The sequence below is a fragment of the Pipistrellus hanaki genome (assembly GCF_964339955.1).
Source record: "Pipistrellus hanaki genome assembly, chromosome: 2".
Lineage (NCBI taxonomy): Eukaryota > Metazoa > Chordata > Mammalia > Chiroptera > Vespertilionidae > Pipistrellus > Pipistrellus hanaki.
Genome location: NC_140504.1, coordinates 32,085,200 through 32,105,584, shown reverse-complemented (window position 1 = coordinate 32,105,584; position 20,385 = coordinate 32,085,200). Strand labels below are relative to the sequence as shown.

Here is a 20,385-nt window from a genome sequence, read left to right as displayed (position 1 = left end):
TTATATTTTGCTATTGATGGTACTGTAGGAAAAGAAGATTAAAAATAAAAGCATATGGTACTTGGTAGAAAAACTTATGAGAACACAAAATAAGCACGCACACACACACACACACACACACACATACACACACACATAAATTAACCTTTGAAGCACAAGAAAATAACAATGCACAATGAAGGAAACATTTATGCTTACTCATGTTCAAAATCACTATTAGGAAAAAACAATGGCATAAGCAATAAAACTGCTATTTGGTAGGTTAAGAGGAAAGAAAAGACCCCTGAATGATTTACATTGACAAAGCTAATATTAAACAAAATTGTTCTGCATATATAGCAACTCTATAGAAATACAAGAAGCAAGGTACAGTACATTACATAATCATGAGTAATCAAAAGGATTAGAGAAATTTAAGGCTACCACAGAAGACCATGATATTGCATGGAGTTATCCAGTTAGTGACATGCATTGGCCTCACTGGTTGAAATTTAAATAAAAGTCTAGGACAGCACCTATCTCCCAAAAAACAAACAAACAACAAACAAAAACACCCTTTACTAGCCTAGGAGAGTTTGGTTTCATAAGCTTGCTACAGAAATGGCATATGGAGGCTTTCCTCCCTACACAGTCTTGGATGACAGTGTGTAGTATCCTGCAGAGTGGTATTAGGATAACTAGGCTAATTAACTACAAGTGGTCTTCAGTCTGCATTCAGTAACCCACCTGTGTGTTATGGTTGCAGATTAAGAGAATTTATAACAAAATTTTCTGTGCATTGGGTATGTCATCCCAGCTGGAATCTAGGATCCCACACTGTGTTTTATGATTTTTCTATGCCCTCCACTGTGGATCAAGAACAGAGCTCACCTGACAACTGATTATCCAATTGCCTAATAGCCAGTGGTTGACAAATAAACTCTAATGAAAAAGATACAAACAAGGTCTTTACAAAAGGGGGTGGCATGATGAACAGAATTATGTATATACACAGCTCCATTCCTGGCTGGCAGGAGCTCATGAATTAAAATATCCTGAATGTTTAAAAATGTCCAAATATTAAACTTGACAAAATAAACAGTGTAACCCTGACAAGATTCTCAGCTACTACCCTATAAACCAGGATGTCAACTTATCTAGATTTGAAGGAATAAAGATGAAAATCTAAGGTATGTCAGGTCCTGGGACAGATCCCTATTGCTCCAGAAAGGAGCCCTACACCCAGAGAAACAAACACATAAACAAACAAGTCAAAATATGCAAAATGGAAGGGAGAATCAGTAATGATTGATTCTACAGAGAATATGAGAAAGGATTTCCCAAGTGGCCTCTAAGGTACTTTTGACGAAAGAGAGGAGGGCATCCCGGCAGAAGGAAATCTATTCACATACAGAATAATGAGAATGCATAGTGTGTGGACCACCTGAAAAATCCAGAGTAGTATGCTGTGGCTAAAGATGCAGCACACGAGCCAGACATTTAGAGAAAAGCTAGGGAAGGTGATCTTGGACAAAAGGTTTTACATCTTTGCAACACAGGGTTTTCCTTTGTGAAATGTGTGTGATAATAATATAAATCTCATAGACCTGTCATTAGAATTAATAAGACAGTGAACCTAACACATCCATTGAATGCTGCGTGGGTCAGAAGGGACAATTTTTAGTATTAGAGAAGGGAGGACTGTCAAGAATTGCTGGAAAGAAATAAAGTTAGTTCAACAATGTAGAAGAAATTATATAATTCTGTAAGACATTGTGGAAAAAAGAATTCACATAATATTCATGTACACACACACACACACACACACACACACATATATATATATAATTCTTACTAATAAAAGCCTAAATGGTCGTCATGCTGTGATGCCCCCACACTGTCACAAGATAGCTGCTTGCACAAGTGGCGCTCAGGTGGGCAGGGCTAGGCTTGATGTTGCTTGCCCTCACAGAGCCTGCCTGTGGGTCCCATCTCCTTCTGACTCCACATGCAAAGCCTGGAGAAGGTGGATCCCCTGGCTCTGCACAATGAGGCCTGCCTGGGGGTCCTGGCTCTGTGCAGCGGGGCTCCCACTATGTGACAGGGCACAGGCCAGGCTGGAGAATCCCCACAACCACGCTGAGTACACAATTTCATGCACTGGGCCTCTAGTAGTATATATATTAATCTTAAATGTACTGCAGTTTTATAAAAATGTGAGATGGAAAAGGTGGTTGCAAATTTTTTAATACTCCACAATTCAACTTATTTAACCATACATTAAAAATACTGTGATTTTCTAGCACTAATCGTTTTTTTTTTCCTTTTTTACTATTTAGCTTAAACATCAATAAATTTCTGTTATCTTGACATGATATTATGATATTTGCTTCTTTGATAGCTCAGTTCATGTATTATTGATTAATTTACTTAAACACAGTCCCACTGTGGCTTTCTAGATTTTTTTTCTCTAATTTTAATGACTCAAATATCTTCTTCTTAAAGCATTTTCAAAAATTGTAGCTAATGTTGAAGGAAGACATGACACATAGGAGTTACTACTAAAATGTTAGATCTCTAATTCTGACCTCTAATATGACCATTCAAAGTCATTTCTCTACAAACCACTCAGACAACAACTGCAGTGATGAGGCAGAGTTTTCATTTCTAGCCTGACAATAGGTATTCCATCACATGTACATCAGCAATTTAACGCTTTTCAAATATCAGACAGAGCCATCAATTAGAATGTAATGCAGATACAGATATTAACTCCTCATTATGATGGATATCGCATGACATCCTTACTACCACTTTGAACTCATTATGCATTTATAAATTTTCACTGAATTCTATCTTCCAGGAGAGCAGCGTCTGGGTCAAAGGTGAATGGAGCCACTTGATGTAACAAAATCGAAGTATTTCAGAAAGATTACCAAGAAAGTAAGTATGTGATAACATGTACAATAAATTATTTTAACTACTTATTAGTTTAAAAATACATATCCACATTTGTTTCCAATTGTCTTGCTTTTAAGGAAAATAGAATAACTTTTGCAAAAATATAACATAAATCTCTGCCTTGACAGTTTTGTCTCATTAAATCAATCAACCCATCAAAAAATAAAACTGAGTGATAAGTTACTAAGCAAATAAAAACTTTGATGACATATTCAATTTTGAGTGATAACAAATTATTCCATAGGTCCCACAAAAAATGTAGCTTTCTTTAAAATACCTGTGTCCTGTGAGAATAGTAAAGTACATATCACATTTCTTTTACCAGAATATTTCCATTCCCAGCTGCAATGAAAATATTATAAAAAGAAATCTTCAGCAAAATCAGCATGTCTTAAATATATAGTATGCCATTTGACCATACATTTTCTATTACTGATGCACAAGATTCATTTAATTTATACTGGTCATAGTATTTTACAGCTACTCCACATAAGCAATTTAAAAAAATATTTTAGAAACTACCCCATGAATCTTCTCTAAAAGATGAGTACTTTGGCATAGGGCAGGTCGTAGAAATGCGTGGCATTTCTTTAAATAGAAATATAACACCCTTATAGTCTATATTGTGCCACTGGTCTTTTCTATAAAGAGCAATTTTTAGGAAAAGTTGAATATATTCTCCATGTTTTCAGCACATCTTATTCATTTAGGTTGGATTCCTTCCCACCCAGACCCATGCCAAGAGCTGAATTGTTTTTTAAATTCAATAAACTAAACATTTATTTTTTATAGAAAATAGTTCCCCCTTACTTACAGAGGGTAGTTCCAAGACACCCAATGGATACCTAAAACCTCAGATAGTATAATACTGTATATATACTGTCTTCCTTCCTATGATAAAGTTTGATTTATACATTAGGCACTGTATCTAATCCTATAGATTTATACATTAGGCACTTCTCTAATCCTATATATACTGTTATAGGAGATACTAGTGGCCCAGGTATTTTCCCCTTCTCTAACAGAAGTGTCAGAGATGAAAGAAAATTATTAAAATGTATCTGAAAATCTTCCTCCTGTCCACCCATAAGCACTTCAAAATCACAGGAGACCCAGACCCAAACCCAGCCAGTCTCACCCTTGTCAAGCCTGCTGGATGGGGTGGCGCAGCCTCAGGTTCCCTGGCCTGGTGGTGGGTCTGAGGGTGTGGCCTGAGGTCCTCTGTCAAGCCCTGCTGGGTGATGGGAGGGCATGGCCTGAGGTCCCCCCATCAAGCCCCATGGGGGCAGGTGGGGTGCAGCCTCAGGTCCCTACTGATTGCTTGTTAAGGCTCCTTATGGAAACTTGGCCTTCGCTGTGGGTGCAGCCATCTTGTGTTATGGAAACTCCACCTCTGCTGTGGGCGCAGCCATCTTTGTGGCGGAGTGACAGTCGATTTGCATATTCCCTCTTTATTGCATAGGATGTGAATGTCATCTGTCTCTCAAAAATTTAATTTCTGACAAATTTTCCAAAACATTTCAACCCACAAATTTAGGGCCTTTTCCATCTTCACTAAGTACTTATCATGCACTGTGGTCATTATTTTTGCAGTTTTGAGGTGCAACAGGAAAACTAGCACATATTTCTTTTTCCTTCTTCACAAGTCACAAACAGAAAATTCATTCTTAATGTAGATCTTAGCAACTTCAGCAGTTATAATTCTCTTTCCTTAAGTCAAGAACCTTCATGATTTTAATTAAAGGAAGCCCTTGCCACCTTCTCTTTGGTATATGCAACTTGCCTGCATCACTACTCTTGCACTTTGGAGCCATTGTTATGTAAAATAAAGGTTACTTGAACACAAGCACTGCAGTGCCAGGCCAGTCCATCTGATTGCTGAGATAGCTACAAAGTGAGCAACAGGAGGGGAGCACCTACAATTGGGGAGACTGGACAAAGGCAAGATGCACTCTCAGGAAGAACAAAACAGACAGCATCAGATTTCACCACTCCACTCAGAAAACCACACAGAGATTAAAACTCATGAATTGTTTATTTCTGAAATTTTTAATTTAATATTTTCAGGCCACAGTTGATGACAGTTAACTGAAACCATGGGAAGCAAAACTATGGGTAAGGAAAGACTGCTTTACCCTTATCCCTTTATAAGGAAAAAAACAGATACTAATTGAACTAAAAGGCATTTTTTTTCTCTAGGCTATTACAGGCTTAAATCAATTAAAAAAAAAAAAACTTTGTATTCTTACTGAGCATATGATTCCTTTAAAAATAAATTGATACTTTGTCTTTTTTCACTATTTTTACTGGGTGAGACAATATAAATTATACAAGAATAAAAGATGAATACTGGAAAAGGCCAACATTTTAATTTTTAAAGTACAATCTCTAGCTGCTGTAGAACAGCCTAACACAAGGGATAGCAAATATTTTAGATGATAAATACATGTTACACAAAAATTTTGTTTAATGTGTTATATATTACTAATGCTATTTAAAAATATAATCACAGCACTATTACTTTCTTGCTCATCAATTGTAATAAGAGAGTTTGTTACATAATGACCTGGTCTTCTCAATCTCTACATTAGTGTACTCCATAGTCAGACTACCCAGTTGGAATTCTTGTTCTGCTATATAGTACATACCAGTTATTTGATATATTTATGCTTAGATTCCATATTTGTAAAATGGAAATAATGACATAAATTATTGAAGGTGCTTATAACAGTATCTAACACACTTAAGTGATTCAATAATAAAGGATCACTTTAGAATTCTATAGTGTTTAAGAAATTAGAAATATATGGAGCCTACAATTTTATTTTTTAAAATATATTTTTATTTATTTCAGAGAGGAAGGGAGAGGGAGATAAAGAAACATTCATGATTAAGAGAGAATCATTGATTAGATGCCTCCTTCATGCCATACCCTGAGGATTAAGATTGCAACCCAGGCATATGCCCTGACAGGAATCGAACCATGACCTCCCAGTCCATAGATCGATGCTCAATGAACTATGTCAGCCAGTCTGGAGCTTACAGTTGTGAAGTATAGCTTTGAATAAAACAAATTATGACTAGGAGACTTAAGTTTCAATAACAGGAACTGGAGATAATGGGAAACGCAGTGGTATACTCAAGCACTTTTGAGAATGGGGAATATCTGTTAAGCATTAGTTATGGTTCAGATAGACAAAAGGAACATCTGGCTAATCTATAATAATAAAAGTGTAAGATGCTAATTAGACCGGACAGCAGAACGACCTTCCGGATGTCATTCCATGAAGCCACAGCAGTGGGGACCAAGGCAGAGGTGGTTAGGGGTGAACAGGCAGGCAGGTGAATGGTTAGGGGTGGTCAGGTAGGCAAGCAGAGTGGTTAGGGGCTATGAGGCAGGCAGGCATGCAGGCAAGTGGTTAGGAGCCAGTGCTCCTGGATTACCAGAGGGTGCAGGCTGGGCTGAGGGACCCCCGCTATGCATGAATTTTGTACACAAGGCCTCTAGTATTATATACAACTAGTGGGCCCAGTGCACAAAATTCATGCACATTTAAAGATTAAAGAAAATATTGCTATTTGCCCTTTCTCTATAATAGAAGTTCAAAGATAAAAGGAAATTAGTAAAATGTATATGAAAATCTCCCTCCTGTCATAGTCTGGGGCATGCTGCGGGACCCAGAGTCAAGTCCCCGCCCACACATGGTGCCTCAAAATTGTGTGAGACCCAGACCTAGCTGGCCCCATCCCCATTGGGCAAGATCCAGACCTGGTCATCCCCCCCACCCCATCAAGCCCTACTGGGCAGGGACATAGCCTCAGGTCCCCTGTCTCAGATCCAGATCCCCGTCAAGCCCAGCAGGGTGAGGGGTACAGCCTCAGGTCTCCCAGTGCACCCTCAGGTCAGGTCCCCAGCCTGGTGCCAGGGTGGGTGGCACAGCCTAAGATCCCCTGGCCCAGCACTGGGGTGGGGCACCTTGCGGTCCTCTGTCAAGCCCCGCTGGTTGAGGGCTATGGCCTGAGATTCCCGGCCTGGCACCAGGGATGGGGGGCCATGGCCTGGGGTCTCCTGTCAAGCCCACCAGGTGGCAGGTGCAGGCTCAGGTCTCCTGCCCTGGCCCAGTGCCACATAGCCTCAGGTCCCTACTGATTGCTCCTTAAGACTTGTTATGGGAACTTGACCTCTGCTGTGGGTGCAGCCATCTTGTATTATGGAAACCCCTCCTCCACTGTAGTTGCCACTATCTTTGTAATGATGTGATGGTCCATTTGCATATTCTCTCTTTATTAGATAGGATGTTATTATTGCATTTGACTTACTACCACCAATTCTATATGTTTTTGTTGCAGAGTTCAATTTCTTGTTAGTCTAATTGCAGAAAACAAACAACAACAAAAACAAAAATCCCAAAGCTTTTCCATAATGCTGAAGAGTTCAGTTTAATAGTTCCAGGAATTGGCGGTAATTATGAATTATAAGTGTTCGCTGTAGAAAGACATGTTTGTCATAAGTGGCTGGCTTGATTCATTGACTATGATGATACTAATAGTATTTTAACTCCAACAGTGTAGACCTTACTAGAAGTAGGAATACATCTAAAGACTTCCCTATGGAACAATTCATTTTATAAGTAAAATAAATAAATGGATGTGGTAGATTAACTTTAAAACATAAGGCAGGTTCTCAATTTCCTATGACACTTCTACGATTGAATCTTTATTGTACTATGGGAAAAATATTCGCATAGCATTTCCTACAGCTTTGAATGTCAACTCACTTGCTGGTTTGAGCAGATTGATTTGAGGCAAATGCTTTCTTAGAAATGTCAGTGCATCATGGAAAAGTATTCATTAAGCACCTTCGTGCACTGTACTTTAGATGCTGTACCAGTGAACTATATAAATGCCCAGGAGAATTTTTCAATCTAAATTTGACTATTCCTTACAGCCTAAAAAGGGTTCACATACATTTTTCAATATGAACCTAGTTTGTACAAATAAAGCCCATATTTGTGGAATCCATTTCTGTTGTTGAAAGCTTTAATGGCCTCAATTTGAAAGCAGGGCAAAAGATAAAACTATAAAAACAGTAATTCAGAAGACTCTATTCCCTGACTTAATTTTCCAGTATAATGAGATTTTTTTCCATCTGGTTTTGTGAAATGGCCCTGGCAATTGCTACAGTGTCTGTAAATGCATTAAGAATTTCTTATTTAATTGGAATGCTGTGTGTCAACTGCATACAAGAAATGACAATAATTATTTGTTGTTCATGCTTCACTAATTGAAATTAGAGTGTATATGAAGTAAAGGGAACCTATTATTTGTGCTTCATTTTTAGAAAAAAAATAGACAAATCATACTCTTAAATTCAATAGTACATTGAATTTAGCAGATAACAAAGCTGGAGAGTATAAACTCACTCTACTCTGGGGCAAGAGTTACCTAGATTCTAAATGATATGTAAAAGGGTACCCTTGTAGCATGCCAAATTAATGAGCTATAAATTGCAAAATGCAGTCAAAAACCATTTGAGGGAAAATTATTTGATGAAATCCAGCAGGTTTGTGTAAATTTGTTTTATATTGCTTGCATATGTATGACCACCTGGCCAGTTCCCTGAGTGGGCCGCCTTTCTTTAGGTACCTGTGTGCAATTGCAATTACTGTGTGTAACGCGCTCTAACTGAATCATTAATCGGGCCCACCTGGGTTCCTGTATTTATGGTAATGTTTTCAACGTTAGAATGATATCTTTTAATTTATGATTTAGCAAACAGAATAATTAATTTAAATGAACTAAAACAATAAAGTATACTCTGTGTTTCCTGATCAGGTCGTTTGAACATTTAGTGTTATTCAGGGTATGTATCATTCAAATGGAAGTTTCACCAACATCTACTTTGGGATGTGTAAACAGGTCCGGTTCCTGAGTGGACTCCTTTCCTGGTACTTTTGATGTTTTGATTCTACCTAGATCCTAGAATATATTTTTCCTTATTTTTTTCTTTTTTTGGGGGGGGGGTGGGGTGGGGGAGGGTGTCTGATCATTTATAGTAAATCTGTAGAAGTACTAAATATATTTACCTACATCTACAATATTTACATCCTTCCCCGCTTCAGAGTATTTAACATGGTTTATGTTTGAAATGCACATACACGAGATAAACAAAACCACAAAAATAAATAAATAAATAAATAAATAAATAAATAAATAAATAAATAAATAAATGAAGAGTGGAGTAGAGAAAAAATTTGATAGTCCAGCTAAGGAAGCCACTCTAACCAAGTTTTCATGCAGTTCTGGGTGTCTCTGCAGTCAGGGCAAAGACAGGCATCTGCAGGGTTTTCTCACGTTCCATCAGCAGTTGCCTGATCTCACTTGCTAATATATAAGGCTGTTAGTCTCAGCTGAAGAGTTTGCCTTTAATTCTATTTTTTTTCTAAGTTATCTCTCTGTGTAGTCACAGATTTCGATGTTGGGAAGAAATTTGTCTCTATCCAGTCAGAGAAATCCATGAGTCTCCCTTACTATTTCTTACACTTAGATTTGGATACAAAAAAGTAACAGCATTCCCATGTTATCCAGAATGAAATGCTAATAGATAATGTATCCAACCCTTAAAATGAGCCAGGACCCACTCTAAGGCTTGGGCTTTACGTACATTATGTCACCTAATCAAATAACCTTACCCGTTAGCTATTAGTATCATTCGCATTTTACCAATGAGGTATCTGAGGCTTACCGGTTAAGTCATTTCCCTAAGTTCTCACAGCTAGGAAGTGCAAGCTGCTGGAGTATCACAACTGAACTGTCAAATTCCCAAACCTTTCAAAAATTATAACCCTCAGACTTGTTAAAAGTCCCCAAGCTGGCAGGATGTTAACAAATTCAGAGCTCATATTGGCTTATTTATCCCCAGTTATGTCAAAAATGTGACTGCAAGCCCTGGGCGTCTCTGTCTTTCAATCTGAAAGTTCCTATCTTGATGCTTAGATGTCTAAGGGCTGCTCTTACTCCAGACCTCGGGGGTACTGTTGTTGGCTCTTCACAGAGCCCTGGCAGGCATCACTGCTTTCCAGCCCTGCGGTGTTGAGTAAGGGCGACTTGCTGCCAAGCACATTGCGAGGAAAAGACCACCACCTCTACTTCAGATCTCTTCTTAGCAACACTGCAACATTTCTCTTTGCTCCCACGGCTAAGGGGACAAACAACAAAACAACTCTGCTTAGATCTTGAGAGCTACTGTACACATTCGACCTGCTTCTGACCTGTTTTCAGCTATGAAAACCCTTTAGTCCATCCTGTTCTACTCCCTACTATGTGTGCTTTACTCTAGCCTAAGAGGGCTTTGAGGGTGTTAAGAGTTAACACATCAATACAAACACCACTTGGCTCTTTGAAAGCCATCTGCCTGGGAGAAACCTCTTAGCTTGGTAGAGACACTGCAATTTTCGATCCTTTCAGCTCGCATGAATGATCTTAAATTGCTGCCTTTTGACTATGGTGTTGGATTTCCAGGAATAGATGAAGCTTTTATCTACTAAGCACTCCATTCTTCACATTTTTTTAAAGGTACTTTATTGGTTACTTTTTAAATATCTTTATGCTTTGTAGTATCAACAGGTTTCTACAAACTGGAGGTGCATTATTCTAGAATTCACATTGCTGTTGCAGAAAGACTATTGCAGGCCCAAAAGTGGTAACCCAATGAATTCATCAGATCTCTGCTTTTCATTTTATGAAATCCCCATTGTCATAAATCCCCATTTGACTTTAGGGTGTTATTACAGAAAAGTGTTGTTATATCACAATACAGAGATTAACTGGTGGGAAGGAAAGCAGCCCAGAAATAAATGTTGGTACAATATATTTATCTCCATTCAAAATTTAGTTAGGAAGAAAATATGTATCATATGAACCACCTCAATTTTATACTGGGTAAAAAGGTCCAAAGGTAAAATACAAATGTAAAAAAATTTACCATTTAAACTGTTAGGCCATGAGCTGAAGAAAATTAAAATTGGTAATTTAACTCAAAAGCCAATTAAAGAAATGCATTATAGTTAACAGCATGATATGCTCCTTATAAGACAAAAATTATATACACATATATACATGCACATGCACGCGCGCACGCGCGCGTGCGCACGCACACACACACACACATATATATTCATTTAATTTGGGGCTAAAATTAGTTTAAGTGAATTATTATGTTTTCCTAAATAATAGGAATATATTAATGCTAAGAAAACTAAGAATTGTGCAGTTGTATATTGACAACTGATGACAAAATCAAGTTTGAAATATTATCTAAAATTATCTCAAGCAATAGCAAAAGAGAAATTGCCCAAGATTTTGTTATTTTTCTTACTTTTAAATGCCATAATAAAAAGTATACACATATTTTAAGCTAAACAAAAATTTTCTTGTAGGCTCCCTGCTGATACCAAAATGAAATTATGTCTAAAAATAAAGGTGATAGAACATTCTTTTAAAATACGGAATTCAAATTATTTCTATAAGTGACCTTTCCTTATGTATGATAGTGTAAAAAACCTAACATTTTCAATAAAAGAGCATGTATTAAGAAAAACAGGATGAAAAATATTATAGCAATATATTGCATTTGTATGACAGTTTGACATTAAGACATTAAACTTATTAAAAATTTACATACATGCATATTAATAGTTTTGGGTAAATTAAAGCATCTAAACAATTTACCAAAAGCTAGTCTGAGTACTGCTTATGTCATTTATATTTTATTTATGACCAGGAATATTATAAAAAATGAAAGACCTCCAATGGCACATAAAAGTAGTGCTGATATGAAATTAAATGTCAGGCGAAAGGTAAGAAAATGCAATATTCACAAAGACATTAAATGTAAAACATTTAACAGAACTTTTATATAATTGACACCATTGAATGGTAGTTTATAATAATACATACAAAATGTTTAAGTTCACTTATCATTTCAATTTTTAATGTCAAATATTATTACTTTACCAACATGAATTTTAGTAACTTTTCTCATTTATTTATTTTTCTTCCCATACATAATACATCCTTTACATTCTCTTTATATTTTTGGTCTCACTTAAGGCTTTCCAATTATTTGATCTTTACTTTTCTACTCTTACTTATTTCATTATTGATGTCTCAAATTCATTGAAAAATAATAATAAACTGGATAAAAGCATTCATTTTATTCTTCTATATATATTGTGAATGCTATATCTTAAACTATAAGGAATTAGAGGATTTTTAAAATTTGAAATGACCTAATGACCAAACCAAAGATTATGTTTTGCCCATTCCAAATATCACAAATCTCAAGTCTTCAAAAATAATAGTAAAATTCAACTTCTCCTTAACTTGCTGCTGTGAGTTCTCTTCTCTGACACTCTGTATGAAGAACTAAAAACCATTCTCCCTAACATTTCTTCAAAGTCTCCCTTCAGCTATTGTGACTGGTTTCATTCTTCCTTCAGCTATTGTGACTGGTGAGATGTTCATTCAGATCATCCTCTACAACTATCACCTGTATCTAGTTTCCAAACAAAATTTCTGCATCTCAGTCATACCTTAGGAACCAAAGCAGTCTTTTTTCTTTCCTTTATTATTATTTCCAATCCTGTGAAGGATGGAATTCTCTCATGGTTTCCTTGGTAATATAAAGCACTTGAGAGCCCAACATAATAGAAATATTATACTTTCTACCTCAAAAGGAGCATGTCTTTAATGATATAGAATACCAAAATTAAGTTAAGGAAATAGGAACATACGTTGCAACACAAGTTGTAAATAATAGATAACCTTGACTCATTTAATTTAGCTAAAGTGTATAGTATTAGGGGAAAACAGCACATTCATGAAACACTATGTGTCCTCTGCTTATATTAATTCATTTTATCACCAGAAAGACACCATCAAGTTGCCATTTTGTCCTCCTGGTTTTACAGAGAAGGACAAAGAAGTGGAAGCCCATTGCTCTAGATCACACAGGATTTAAATCCAGGCAGTGTGGATCCAGAGTTTGTGTTGCTATCTAGTCTGCTGAGTTGAGATAAAATATAATTTTCCCACAATAAAGGCATTTTTCTGTAATCTCCATCCATTCTTATATAGCTTCCTTAGAGTCTTTTAAAGGAAAAGGGATCAGAAGTGAGTACCTCACACATTCACACATCAGTATAACCCGCCACTCTCTGGCCTCAATAAACTCCCTTGAGGCTTCTTCAAATATACTTTATATCCAGCTTGATAGCTACTGGCTGCCTAGGCTTGTAATTTTAATCAATTTTTAATTTTTAATTTTCAATAGACTTTTTCTCTTTGGTCTGCTCCCAAGAAATATTACTCATATTTTTATTACCCACAATTTTTAAAGTATTTCTTTGCCCATGCAAATGTTTGTTGGACTAAATTCATAATTTTGACAACCACTGAATAATTAACAATGTCTTCACATTTATATCTACGGTTTGTCAGGTCTACATACATATCCTAAGAACAATCATTTAACTTAAATATGCTAACTTTTAAAGTAACAGATTGAATGATAGTGCGACATTCATTTCCTAAAGTGTCTTATGAGAACTGTAGTTAAGGATGAATACATTTCACAAAGAAAGAATCCTTGGAGCCCTGAGCACAAAGAAGTCCAACCACCCTGTTGGAGAGACCGTGTGGAGAGTCACTGAGACCATATGGAGAAGAAGCTGAGCCCGGTCATCTAAACCAAAATGCCAATCATGTGAGACCAGACCAGCCACCAACTGATTTCCACTGAGTGACAAGCGTGTGCAACAAAAGAATTGAGCCACTGACACATGCCCGTTTGCCTGATTAGATAATGAAACATAGTAAAATGGTGCTGTTTAAAACCACAAAAGTTGGTAGTAAAAACCAGAACACCATCCCCCGCCCCCCCCCCCCCCCCCCAAAATACGGTCACTTGATGGATTTAAAAGCCTATGAGAAATTTTCTTCTGCTTTAACATGGCACTTCCCATTCTCATCTCCAAGGCTATAAATGGGACCTTGGTGCCCTGGCCTGAACTTCCATTCTGACCTTTCACTGTGCTCCCTGCTGCCAAGCACACATGGCACATGCTCTTACTCTGCCTGATATGTCCTCAGATTCAGACTTCTGATTGTACTTCATATGTCTCCTTATCTTTCATCTTCGTAGCCTAGCACAGTATCTGGAACCTTGTAACTGCTCAAAAAAATAATAGCTCCAGCCCAGCCAGAGTAGCTCAGTGGTTGAGTGTCCACCTATGAATCAGGAAGTCAAGGTTCAATTTCCAGTCAGGTCCAGGCACATGCCCAGGTTACAAGCTTGATCCCCAGTGGGGGGCATGTAGGAGGCAGCTGCTGCTGATGGTACTACCACAACCATTTATTTAGACTGAAAATGAGATTAACACTTCTGTGTCTCAGTAACTACTTCATCTTTTCCTATTTTTGCTTCTTTCTGCAGCTAGAGATAATGCAGTGGCCCTGGGCTAGCTTTTAATATTAAATTATACCTAACCAGTCCATCATTAGATCAGAACCCCCAAGGAGACCCCTATTTCTCCCTAAATGGAGAGACCTGGTAATATTTTCTAAGATGAAAATAAACCGATAGTGTTATGTCATTATCCACAAAGAGGCTTTTTGCAAATAGATCAGAGTTTCCCAATTACTTCTAAGGTCCAAGTTATAATGTTTCTCTCTCTCTCTCTCTCTTTCTCTTTCTCTTTCTTTCTCTCTCTTCTTCTTCCTTCCTCTCTGAAATAAATAGAACATGTATTAAAAATAATAATAGGCTCCAAATAGGTATGGCATATTGAAGAGTATAGAATTTAGGGTAAAATAATTGCAATTTCATCAGCAACATGTATTATAGCAATTACTTCAGCCTGTTCAGACTGTAAAAGAGGATGTAATGTCTATCTTATGTTCTTTTAAGAGTAAGTTGATGAATGAAGTTAAACATTGTAAGTAAAGACAGCTGATAAACTATAAAACCCAATATAACCTCCACTGTTTTTAAAATTATAAACTATTAGAATCAATAGAAGTAGATCTGAAGTTTGAATGCCCAATTACTAGCTATGAACTCCAAAGCAAATCACTTTCTTCTTCATAGGTTAAACCCAATTTGTGTATGTGAAAACCAAATGAAATCATACATGAATGTATGTTTTAATTTCTGATGATTCATTCTATTAATTAATGACAGATAAATGACAAATAAAGTGATTAATACCAATTAAATTAATTTCTCACAGGTATACCCAGCCACCTCAAATCCTGAATATTCTTGATCTGGATAGGGAAAACCACAAGTGGGTTCACACGCCCAAGAGGTTGGAATGAAAGGGTGAAATGGGAGACTTCTGAGCTGTATGTGAAATGTGAAGACCGTGTCCAGGGGAATGGGGCACACAGAAGGAGGGAGGAGAGGGAAGGAAGCAGCCTCTGGATCAGTGGTCTTTAATCCATCCCAGAACCACCCCCTCAGAATCCTTTGGGCACATAAACTTATTTACATATAGCGTTCAGAACCAAAGTGTGTTATGTGGACATATGACGAGTTGAAAACAAAATCAGGCTCTGCATCTTGAGGGGGAGAATGGGAAGAGATTTTTGGGAGATCAATACAACTCCCCTCCTGCACATAATGCATTTGGAAAGGAACTTATCCAGAAAAATCCATTTAGCTATGCCCAGAATGGTCAAGACTGACTGTGAAGAGATTGAAGTGCCTCAGTCCATCTGCTGATGATATTTATTGCTTCTTGGCACCTTCTCAAAGCCTCTGTAAAAGAAAGCCATCCTTCTTATTTATAGGGCAAAAACAGATGGTGCTCCAGCAGGTAATTATTTAATTAAGTGGCTCCTAAAGCATGAACAAATTGTTCCAAAGAAAAGAGGGGAAAAAATAGTTTAATCCTCAGCCAAGGAGTGAGGGTACTTTTTCCATTGATTTTTAGAGAGAATGGAAGGGAGGGAAGTGTGGGGGAGAGAGAGAGAGAGAGAGAGAGAGAGAGAGAGAGAGAGAGAGAGAGAGAGAGAGAGAGAGAAAGAGAGAGAAAGAGAGAGAGAGAGAGAGAGAGAGAGAGAGAGAGAGAGAGAGAGAGAGAGAGAGAGAGAGAGAGAGAGAGAGAGAGAGAGAGAGAGAGAGAGAGAGAGAGAGAGAGAGAGAAGAGAGGGAAAACATTAACAGAGACACAGAGATACATTAATTGGTTGCCTCTCATCCCATCCCCAATAGGGCAGGGATTGAACCTGCAATCAAGGAAGGTACAGACTCTTGACTGGGAATAAAACCTGAGATGTTTCGGTCCACATGGACACTCTAACCACTGACAGAAAAAAACAGTTGAGGAAAATATTTTTAGTTATTCTTTAAAAATAAGGAGGTAAGAAAAATCTATATCAAGTTTGATTTTTTTTTAATGCAACAAAATTAGGGTTTACTAAATCATCTGTTTTTAAAACAAAGTACCTCTCTCTTTCCCCCTCCATCCTAAATTACAATCAAAATTGCCAGAAATAACATTGATGTTCATCAGGTTTTACTTTTCATCTCTGAGACATAAGTTCAAGCTAAAAATGAAACATGTTTTTATTAAGGTGCAATCAGATATCCTTGGAATCGGACTAATTTTATGATATTCAAATTAAGTTGCATAATGCACAATATGGACTCAACAGAAAAAAAAATAGTAAACTACATATCTAATATGCAGATTCTAATAATTAAAAACAAAGTCTTTCATTCCTGTTAAAACCAGGGAACCCTTTATGAAAACCTTGGAGACACATGAATTAAACATGTCCTAACAGTAAAAACAATAACAATTTTGGAACACAATACAGTAAAAAACACCATTGAATTTGGTTTAAAAGAGAAGCAGGCATGAATCCCAATGCTTCCACTTACTGATTAAGACAAGATATAAATTTTTCTAAGATACTGCTTCTGGACTATAGATATTGACACACACACATCACAGTTATGGGGGGACACTGTGAGACTTTGATGAATAAATTGTAAACACTTAGTGCAGTTCCTAAGACAGAGCAAACATCTATATGTGGCTGTCAATCATCATTTCTAAGATGAATTAGGTAAGAAGAATATAAGTATTGGAACTATCTTATATAATAAAAGACCAGCAACCGAACTGCGGAATGACTAGAATGACCAGAATTACCAGTTGATCAGTCGCTATGATGCACACTGACCACCAGGGGGCAGGTGCTCAACACAGGAACTGCCCCCTGGTAGTCAGTGCACTCCCACAGTGGGAGCAACCACTCAGAGGGCAGGTCCACAGCCACTCGGCTGACCAGGATGAGCAGCTGCTCCCACAGCAGGAGCAGCTGCTTGGCTGACCAGCTGACTGGCTAACCAGGATGAGCAGCACTCCCACAGCGGGCCAATACCTACAGCCCACACCCCCACGAGTGCACAAACCCTGTGCACCAGGCCTCTTGTGAAAACATAAACCAAAATACTATATTAGAAATTGCTTTAAGTAAATTACAATCTATCAGCAAAGATAAAACTACTTTATACATACACTGGAAGCTTAATTAAAAAGTAAAGTGTGAGATCTACAATAAGAATTTAGGAAAGGTGAAATTAAGCAAGGTTTAGTGAGAACTCAAGCTGTTACTTGAAAAAATGTACAGGGCTTAAAAATGAAGAAGTCGCTTGAAGAAATAATGAAGATGAACTCAAGCAGGAAGTTGGGAATTAGTATGTGCATGTAGGAGTCAAAGCAAGGCTGCTCTCTTAATTGAGACAAAGGTAAAAAAAAAAATATGTTTAGATTGATGGGATTGGAAGGGATATGTATATATGCTGATTCATATATATATATATATATATATATATATATATATATATATATATATATATATATAGTGAGTGGCCAGATTATTATGAGCTCTGAATGTATAATAATCTGGCTACTCAGTGTATATCATATATAATTAAAGGGTAATATGCAAATAGTCCCCTCAATGAGGAGTTCAACCAGCTGGCAGGCCAGCCAACCACCCATGTCCCCTCCCTCTGGCCAGGTTGGCTAGAGCACAAATTCATGCACTGGGCCTCTAATAAATATATATATGATTATGATTAATGGAGGTTCTTCTAGTATAAAGACACCATGAAAAAATTAAATATTATAAAATTCATAAGAGAAAATACCTTTCTAGTATTCTACATATAAAAAACAAAACAAAACAAAACAAAACAAAACAAAAAACTATTATAAAAGGACTTATACAGTTCAAACCAATGTTGTTTAAAGGTGAACTGCTTAAGCAGATGTTTGTAACTTTGGAAGAGTACAGATTTTATGAAGACACTAGGGGCCTGGTGCACAAAATTTGTGCATGGGAGTGGGGGGCAGGGTCCTTCAACCCGGCCTGTACCCTCTCAAAATCTGAGATCCTTTGGGGGATATCCTACTGCCAGTTTAGGCCCAATCCCAGAGGGGTCCTGGCAGTCAGGCATCCCTCTCACAATCTAGGACCACGGGTTCCTAACCAGTCTGCCTGCCTGATCACCCCTAACCACATCTGCCTTGGACCCCGCCTGCTGCTGCAGCCACCTCTGCCTCTGACCCTGCAACCATGGCTTTGTCTATTGTTGGCTATTTCACCTCCTTGGCTTCATCAGGGTTCTCTTCTCTAGAGACTCAGAAAGATTCTTTGTCTGGAAGAACGACTGGAATGATGTCCAGAATGTCATTGGGCTGTCTGGTATATTTAGCATATTATGCTTTTATTATTATAGATACTCTTGTTATCTTACTGGTACAGTGGACCCTCACCAACTTGGAAACTTAAGAGTTAAATTAAGGTACATATAGAAACCTAAATCTATTTTGATGGCATAATTTCTACTTTAAGAATTTAAGAAAAATCAGGTTATAGTAACCATAAAACACAGATAAATAACCTCTTAATAATTATTATAAAGAGAATCTATATTTTTATAGGATATGCAAAACACTGTCTTCAGAATATAACAACTCTTATATTCACTAAAAACAAATCCTTAAAGACAGTAAGCTAAATAAGACAAATACCAATAGTATCCTACACCATTTAAGGGAAGAATAAGTTATTTTGGTGTTGGCTATTTCACCTCCTTGGCTTCATCAGGGTTCTCTTCTCTAGAGACTCAGAAAGATTCTTCCTTATTCATTTTACTTTCCAGAAAAGATGCATATAGAAAGTCAGTTTCCCTAGTTACTTGTTCCAAAGTTTCAAAAACTCTCTTTGACTTAGAGTTGTTGACTTCAACATCCCACCTCCCCCTTCAGACATTTGGCATAATCTGGATACTTATATGCAAAAACATTTTAGAAAACATATTTTTACTAATTTCTTTATTGATTAAGATATCACATATTTGTCCTCATTGCCCCCATTCCCATCCCAAACCCCTCCCCACACATGCCCTCATCCCCCTGTTGTCCATGACCACTGGTTACGCTTATATGTATGCATACAAGTCCTTTGGTTGATCTCTCCCCTTTACCCCCACCCTCCCCTACCTTCCCTCTGAGGTTTGACAGTCTGATAGATGCTTCCCTGTCTCCGGGTCTGTTTTTGTTCATCAGTTTATGTTGTTCATTATTTTCCCTAGATGAGTGAGATCATGTGATTCTAGAAATACACTTATAAGAACCAAAAATGAGACAAGAAATAATGGTTATGCTGAGAAGCAAATGAATCAGTCTGTAGTGAGCTTCTTCTGGGCCAAGATTTCTTTTGCATCCCAATTTCAATGTCAAACAGAAAACATCTTTTCAAAATACATACTTAAGACCCAGTGTATTTTGCCCAACATTTCTATATCTTAATACTGTATTGCAAAAAGCACAAGCACTAAAAGGAAAATCATAAATTGTACTTCATTAAATCACCTTTGTACTTCCCAGAAAGTAAAAAAAAAAATGAACCACAGAATGAAAGGAAATATTTTCAAGCCATATGTGATTAGGTACGTTAGCCAGCATATATAAAGAACAAAATTTGATTATAATAAGTCCATTAAATGGCATACTTTAAATGGGTGCATCTTATGATATCCTAGTGGCCTGGTGCATGAAATTCATGCAGGGAGGGGGGGTTCCCTCAGCCCAGCCTGCACTCTCTCTAATCGGGGACCCCCTGGAAGATGTCTGACTGCTGGTTTGGGTCCTATCCCACCTGCAGTCAGACATCCCCCTTGCAATCTGGAACCACTGGCTCCTAACTGCTCACCTGCCTGACTGCCTGATCACCCTTAACCTCTTTGTCTGCCTGATCACCTCCAACTGCCCTCCCCTGCCAGCCAATTTGGTTCTGGTTGATTAGTTTCTATGCCAGTCAGCATCAAAAGCTCCGCCTTCTAGGCAGCCATTGGCTCCTCAC

General features: G+C 37.5%; 1 protein-coding gene across 4 annotated transcripts in view; it reads right to left on the bottom strand.

Annotated features, from left to right (window-relative positions):
* Positions 1–20,385, bottom strand: part of NAALADL2 (N-acetylated alpha-linked acidic dipeptidase like 2) — a 1,087,185-nt gene that overhangs the window by 568,173 nt on the left and 498,627 nt on the right. The window lies entirely within an intron of this gene.